At 39.6% G+C, this 8,487-nt stretch overlaps 1 long non-coding RNA gene across 1 annotated transcript; it reads left to right on the forward strand.

Moving 5' to 3' along the window:
* The first annotated feature begins 7,249 nt into the window (after positions 1 to 7,249).
* On the forward strand, positions 7,250 to 8,102 carry LOC138895007 (uncharacterized). Its single transcript, XR_011409198.1, has 2 exons — positions 7,250 to 7,928; positions 7,959 to 8,102. It is a non-coding gene; the product is annotated as an uncharacterized lncRNA (long non-coding RNA).
* The last annotated feature ends 385 nt before the right edge of the window (positions 8,103 to 8,487 follow it).

Here is an 8,487-nt window from a genome sequence, read left to right on the forward strand (position 1 = left end):
GTCCCACGATCACAACAATTGAAGCTGAAAATAGAGTTGCTGATGTAGTCCAAGGTACTCCACTTGCTGAAGTAAGAAGCGGCCAAGAACCTCAGTCAAGTATACCTGGGTCCTCTACAAATGAGATTCAGGTGTTCAAACCAGATCAAAAGCCAAAAATCACTTGCCTTTTCAGCCTTTCTTTCCCAAATAGAGCCCAAAAACATCAAGGAAGCATTGAAGGATGCAGACTGGATCACAACCATGCAATAGGAGCTTCATCAATTTGAAAGAAACAAGGTATGGCACCTGGTTCCTTGACTCGCATATAGAACTATCATAGGGACCAGATGAGTATTCAGGAACAAACTTGATGAGTTTGGAAATACAACAAGAAACAAGCAAGGCTTGTAGTTCAAGGCTACAATCAGGAAGAAGGGATTGATTATGATGAAACATTTGCTCCAGTTGCTTGAATGGAAGCTATCAGAATTCTTATTGCCTTTGCATCTCATATGGAATTCACATTGTTTCAAATGGATGTCAAAAGTGCATTTTTGAATAGTTTTCTGAAAGAAGAAGTTTATGTCAAGTAGCCTCTTGGATTTGAGTGTCATGAGCATCCTATGCATGTGTATAAGCTGGACAAGGCATTGTATAGACTAAAGCAGGCTCCCCGAGCTTGCTATGAAAGGTTATCAAAGTTTCTTCTAGAAAATGGCTTCACAAGAGGAAAAATTGACAACACTCTTTTTCTGAAGAAACGAGGGAGGAACCTGCTCATTGTTCAAGTATATGTTGATGATATCATTTTTGGAGCCACAACTGACTCTCTTTGTGAAGAGTTTGCAAAACTCATGGGGAGAGAGTTCGAGATGAGTATGATGGGAGAATTAAATTTCTTTCTGGGACTTCAAGTGAAGCAATCTAAAAGGGAAACATTAATAAGTCAACAGAAGTACATCAAGGAGCTGCTAAAAAGGTTTGACATGGAAGCATCTAAAGTTATTGACACTCCCATTGTCATAGCTACGCGTCTAGACATGGATGAACCCGACTCCCCTCTAAATCAGACCATGTATAGAGGCCTCATAGGATCACTCCTATATCTCACTGCAAGCAGACCAGACATTGTGTTCAGCATGGGTCTCTGTGTAATGTTCCAATCAAATCCAAAAGAGTCTCACCTGAAGGTTGCTAAAAGAATATAGAGATATCTTAAAGGAACGCAAGACCTGGTTCTCTACTATCCCCCAGGTGATAACTTTGTTCTCATTGGGTATGTTGATGCTGATTATGCAGGATATCTGGTGGACAGGAAAAACACGTCTTGAATGACACATTTTCTGGGTTCTTGTCTCATCTCATGGGGTACAAGGAAGCAAAACTCAGTGGCACTCTCAACTGCTGAAGCAGAATATGTAGCAGCTGCTTCTTGCTGTGCTCAATTGCTGTGGATCAAGCAATAGTTGGAGGACTTTGGAGTGTACTCAAATTGTGTACCTATCTTATGTGACAATACAAATGCACTTAACATGGCCAAAAATCCAGCCCAACACAAGAGGACCAAGCACATTGATGTACGACTTCACTTTCTCAGAGACAATGTTGAAAAAGGGCTCATCTGTATGAAGTTTTGCAGCACTGATGATCAGATTGCAGGCATCTTCACCAAAGCCGTGAGCAGAGAGTATTTTGAAAGAAATCGCCTGGCACTGAGGTTGATAAAACCCAACTGATGGACCTGGTTCCCCAATGACTGGTTATGAAAGAAATGTACAGGTAAAATTAGCTAAAAGTATTTTCTGGCAAAGTCTAACTCATTTCTATATCGTTACAGGTAGACACGCATGATGGTTATAGAGCAGCTGATGCAGTGCTTGCTGATAAAAAGGGTTAAGCTTCCATTTGCAAGACCTGTTAGGGAACCTGGTTCTCTGACAATAGGTTAGTAGCTTCTTTGTTTTCTCATACACAATTTAGAACAAATAAAAACAATGCCACATCATCAGTGTGTCAGTCTCTTTACTTTGTGTCTTTTGAACCAGAACGTCTCACATATTACTGAACAACCCGACTCCCCAAATAAAACTACCACCGTTTCTTAACCGGCCCCTCATCTCTCATAAATGCATCTATCAAGGTCACAAATCCTCATATCAAACTTCAAACTCTCCACTTCCCTTTCTATCTTCTCAAACCACTAATCTCTCCAGTAAACTCCATCATGACTGAGAATCAAGAAAACTCCGATGCTCTCAACAATACCCCCATCGAGTCCACACCAGTCGAAACTCCAATAGTAGACTCTTCAACGAATACCACCACCAGTCCAAACCCTTGAGAGTAGTTTCCCCCACACTTAGTCTCCTCACCTACCCACTCAAGTTCTAGTTCTCATCGGAGTCGCAAAACTTCGACTCCGAAAAAGTTTGTGGCTACCAGCTCTCCTCCTGTCTCGCCGGTAAAACAAAGTGAACATGGTGAACGGGGTAACCTGGTCCAAGAGGGAAATCAAGAAACATCGAATCTCGTTATGAAGAAAACTCAAGTGCAAACCAAGAGGCTAGTCCTGACAATTCTGACTCAACCATGACAAGTCGTGAGTCTACAGGTAGCACTCATCCTTCTGTTGAGATTTCCATGGAACCACAAGAAAAAGAGGCAATATAAAATATGCTCTCCATAGTTGGTGAAGGGTTTTTTTGTTGAAGAAGGTGCAGAGGGGTCTGAGCCTCAGGGGGAAGAGCCTCAGGACAAAATAGATGGGAGAGAGCTTGTGCCGCTTGAAACTTCGGCACAAGATGATACTACTGGGGTCCCTAATAATGGACCTGATCCCTCCACGGAGGATCCCGATCAGGGGTCATCTCCACAGGTTAGTATTGATCCTGCTCCTTCTCCCCATTTCTATGCTGAACCCTTGTTTATGGTGGTGCCTGAGATGCGGTCTGATAATGAAGAAGATTTGGATGATATGGTGATTGCTAATTTTTTCAGGGCTAGGAGTAAGACAGTTGTAACTCCAGATCCAACACCTAAGTGACCCACTACACGGTTGCATAAAAAGGAGGCTCTAGAGTCTGCTCTTAAGAAAAGTCAAATGAGTCAAAGAAGGAGAAAGTTGGTAAATGATGGAAAAGCTGTACATGAAAAGGTCATTCCTGTTGTTAATGTAGATGAGGAAGCAGAAGAGGAACCTAGTTCCTTGAGTCTCATGCCAAGGCAGAAGCACTCCCTCTCTCTCTCAATCCAAAAGAAACACTTCTACAAGTGTGGGAGTCTAATCAAGAGTGTTGATGCTGTTCCTAGTGAATCGTTTGTGGAGAAATCTGGTGATAAGACAGTAAAAGAGAGTGGTGGAAAGTCTGATGGTGAAGAAGTGGAAAATTCTGGTGAAAATGTGCATAAAAAATCAGTGGAGAAGGGAAAGTCTATTCGCAAGTCAGTGAAAAGAAAAGTGGATGATGATGAGGAACCCGGTTCCTCCAAGAAACCAAAAGTTGGTAAGTGTTTGAGTTTGGGGAAAGAGAAATTGAGAAATCAGAAGGTGCCGTGGGGACGCGCATTTGCCCTTGACATTGTGAAGCTTGCTGGGATGAGACAGTTAGTGGAGATTTGTGATTTCCAACAGTGGACTTATCTGTTTACAAATGATGTTCCAAAAGTATATAAGGAGGAGGTGCAGAGTTTTTATGCTGACCTCTTCACAGTTGAAGATGATCACATATGTGTGTTGGTAAATGGGGTGTACATAGTGATGGACTCTGCCGTGTTAGGGTCAATTCTGGGTGTTCCTGCTGAGGGGTTGTCGTGTGTTCAAGGTGCCTGCTCATCCAATTTCAGAAATGCTACTGTCAAGGACAAGGCAATCCAGCAAGGGGAACGGGTGTATAAAAATGCACTCCTTCCAGTATATCAGTTGCTTTTTGAGATGGTTAACAAAGTGCTGCTTCCCCGCGCTGAGAGGAGATCTATTACATCCAAAGCTGACCTGGTCCTTATGGAAGCCTTGGATGGTTTTACCACTATCAATATGCCTGGGATAATGATTGAGAATATGCAAAAAGTGGCAGACTTTAAGGATGGAAACCATGGGCTACCTTATGGGTTTCTTCTAACAAAGGTCTTCGAGTTCTTCAAAGTGCCTCTGGGACAAGCCAAAGTGGGCACTAAAAAGCAAACTTTCTCCAAGACCACTCTTGAGGAGTATGAGCGTATTGACAAGGACGGAGGAGTTGGAAGTACCTCTACCATCTCTCAACTGATAACTGCTCAAAATAGTTCCACAGAGGAGATCCGAAAGTTGAAGGCAAGGAACGCGATTTTTGAGAGTCAGCTCAGTCAGCTACAAGAGGCACGAGGTTCCAGTAGTTCTCCCAACTGAGAGGTTGCCTGCCTGACGCAGGAGAATGCTGAGCTCAGGAAACAGGTAGAGGACCTGAAAGAAAGACTGCTCAATGAGCAAATATTCGCGAATGCTCGCATGGATCTTGTCCTCAAAACCCTTGCCCCCTCATCGAAGCCCTCTTCCTCTAGTGCCCCCTAAGCAGTGTCACTTTCAGTGTCCGTCTCTTATGAATGTCTCTGATGATGCCTTTTTGTTGTTGGTACTTGTTTTTGTTTTTGTTTTGGAATCGTGGATGGTAACATTGAATCTTCTCCTATTTTTAAAATCCACATTATTTTGAGTAATTTTTTCCCCTTTTGCCGTACATGATATTGTTTCTTTGTCTCTGTTTTCTATCATGTTTGTGTGCACACAAGTGGCATGAGTTAACCACGCTAGACTTCTTTTTGCTATTTACTTAGTATTCTTATTTTTATGATGCCAAAAGGGGGAAGATTTTTGCATAATTGAATAATGATGTGTGCACTGATTAAGGGGGAATACAGATTCAGGAGAAACTAAATGACCGTCCTATTTATGTTTTTTGTGGCTCTTCGTAGGATTTTCAATTATAAGTTTGTCATCATCAAAAAAGAGAAAATTGATAGGTTATAACTACCTTTATTTTATGTTTTGATGATCTAACAAACTTAATGTCAAGAACCAGATAAGGAACCTGATCCACATTGGTTCACATTCCCAAGCACATGGAAACAACCAGACTTAAGCTGGAGATGTTCGTCAGTACCTCAGAAGTTAAAGAATCAACAAGGGAAATATATGGTTTTCAGTTCCCCTGGTGATTGTACTAAGTCAACTCTCCACAACTGGAAAGTGACTGACTGCACATGCAATAGTACAGCAGTCACCTCCATTGGGAAGGACCTTGTACCAAAGTTGCTTACATCATTCAAGTGATGTCATCAATGTTATATCAATATTAATCCAAAGACAAAACATCACTTGAACACTTAGAGAATTCACTCAAGAACTTTAACAGTGATCAATCTCCAATCAACAATTCTCAAGTGCATCAAGAACAGAGAACAATACGGCTACGAACCAGTTCCCATATCAAGTGATTGCATGTCCTTAGTTGAGTTGTAACTTTGTTAAAGTTCTCAATTATAATTCCTTCTTAGCTTGTTTATAAGAATTGTGAAGGAAACCCTTTATAAATCATAAACCCTTGTGTTTGTGTCTTGGCTAGAGCTAGTCGAGTTGTAAAGTCTTTGTAATAGAGTTATTATAAAGTGACTTGTAATAGAGTGTTACAAGTTAGTGAGGGATTAAGAGGTTAATTCTTAGGTTACTTAGGTTGTAATCTGAAAGTTGCTCAGTAGTGAAGTTGAAATCCTACAAGGGTAGGTCGTGGTTTTTAATCCCGTTGAACTGGAAATTTTCCACGTAAAATTCCTTCTGTCATTTACTTAGTGTAGTGTGAGTGGTTTCTGTGAGAACTTATAGAGAACCTGGTTCTCTATATAGTTTGGTGGACCCTTAAATTATATCAGAGCTTGAAGTAATTGCTCGTCCAAATATGAGTAAGAAAGGTGTAACTCCCGCAAAGATGAAAACTTTATGCCATCAGAGGGTAGTTCGAGCTTAAATCCACGTAACCTAAGCACCTTTAAAGCTTTGCCAACATACATCAGGCAACCTTTTGTGTCTGTTTACGACACCAGCTAAAATAACTCTTTGATATTATAGGCTACCATTATTTTAATCCAATTATCCAGAAACATTAACCATCTATCTGATACCTTTACTATGAACCTTTGTATAGAGATCTTCTGCTTTTGCCGATTTGCCTGAATTTGATCCACAACTGTTTCTGACTTCAAATAGAAAGCATTACAAAAATCTAAGCAGGCTAGCGAAGTCCAAGCTCTATTCCAAACCTTAGACAATATACTCGTTTTTGCATCATCTTTAATATCAAGGAAAGACTGAATGTGCTCCAAAATTGGCTGTGGTAGTTTCGAAACTAGATCTGTTTCTTCCATTGCTGCCAAAATATTTTCTATAACCTTTAACAAAAGGAGCTACCTGACACAAAATAAATAAAGAAATAACATATATATATATGAATTGCACACATATATCTAAGTAACAAAGTATATTCCGAATTTATTTAAAATTTTCGTAACAAATTTACGGCCAGTTGACTCTGTATAAATTGCTTCTGACTTGCAAAAAATTACCCCAGAATATTTGCTTTCACAACTAGCAAAATCATTAAACCTTCTGTTGCAGATTTGCACTTGTCTAATGAAAGATTGTACTAATTCATTCTACCCAAACTCTTTTGTTTCCCCTCACAATAAAGTGATTTAACTACAATACCTGATTTATGTAACAAAAGGTGCAAGATATTTTATGAATATATAAAATCATAATCGGGTCAGAGTTAGGGTTAGACGTACATAGCTTGCCAGCTATCAGGTTATCACTAGTACAAACTAGGGTTCGAGCCTTAGAAAGAAAAAATTACCAACAAAAAGAAGTTACAATCTAGGATTTTGATAACCACGAAATGGCGTTGACCTCTATGTATAAATAGTCACAGATCAATAACTATTGGGCCTTCATAGAATTTCTTTTTTAAATATAATAAATAAAATACCTTTTAAATAAAAAGGTGTGTTAGTTAGTTAGTACTATGAGACCTAAGTGTACATATTAGAAGTTGTGGTATGTTCGAGTTATTTTAGGAAGTTAGTACCTAATTGTTAGATATACTTGCATATAGTTGGGTGTTTATGCCAATTAATTAGTTGAGCTATTTTTTCAAATTACAGACCCTCTACTCTCTTCTTCTGCGCATGATTTTAACATGATATCAAAGCATGGAAGATAGATTCATGGATTTCGAAGCTCAACCCAGTAAGATCACCTCTTACATTCTTCAAAATTGAAAGTCATCACTGTATTCTTCATTTCTCAGTAGATCGGTGAAATTTCTGCAGAAATTGTAGAATTTCGTTGATGTTTTTTCTTTAATTTCTTCGATTGTGTGTAATTGAGTTGAATTTGATATTGTTCACCAATGGCGGATAAAACTAAGATCGATTACACACATCCTTTGTTCCTACAACCCTCCGAAACTCCAGGATTGGTGTTGATTCCAATCTAGCTCACAGGTTCTGAGAATTAAGGCTTGTGGAGTAGATCCATGCGGCTTGCATTTTAGGCAAAGAGCAAATTAGGGTTCATCAATGGAACATGCATTAAGGCATCATTTGAAGATGATCTCCATGAGGAATGAAAGACATGCAATGCAATAGTGCATTTATGGATTATGAAATCTGTCTCGAAAGATCTATTGAGTGGAATCATTTATGCATCAAATGCACATGCTGTGTGGGAGGATCTTAAGGAACGTTTTGATAAGGTGAATCGAGTGAGAACTTTTCAGTTACACAGAGGGATCTCGAGACTGTCACATGGATCTGACTCTGTAGCTGTGTACTTCACAAAATTGAAGGAGCTATGGGCAGAGTATAATGTGTTGGTACCATCCCCAAACTGTGGATGTGTGAAATCGAAGGAGTATGTAGTGCACTTACATCAACAGAGGTTGATGCAGTTTTTGGATGGCTTGAATGATACATATGATCAAGCTAGGAGGTAGATTTTAATGAAAACAACTAAGCCAACTCTTAATCAAGTATATGCTATGATCACAAGATGAAATTCAGCAGTCTATGGGTGGTAGTGCAATGGCAGAAAAGGTGGATCCTATGGCAATGCAAGCAGAAAGAGGCCAAGAATTCCAAGGAAAGAAACAATTCCTAGAGTGTGAACATTGCCATATGAAAGGCCACACTAAGGAAAATTTGTGAAGACTCGATAAGTCATTTAGAGTTTTAACCCTTAGTTTTATATTTCAAAACCTCAAATAGCTCCTTTTAGCCTTTCTCAATTTGCGTGCGCAGTACGTGTCTTCTTCTGGAAGGTTTTATGTGAAAAAACTGATTAAAGTGTGAAATCATGCCTTAAAAGTTACTTGAGTTGACTTCGGTCAATGTTTTGAGCAAACGGATCCAGATCCATATTTTAGTAGTCCCGATGGATCCGTATCGTGATTTGGGACTTGGACGTATACCCGAAATCAA

The sequence above is a fragment of the Nicotiana tomentosiformis genome, chromosome 6, assembly GCF_000390325.3.
Source record: "Nicotiana tomentosiformis chromosome 6, ASM39032v3, whole genome shotgun sequence".
NCBI lineage: Eukaryota > Viridiplantae > Streptophyta > Magnoliopsida > Solanales > Solanaceae > Nicotiana > Nicotiana tomentosiformis.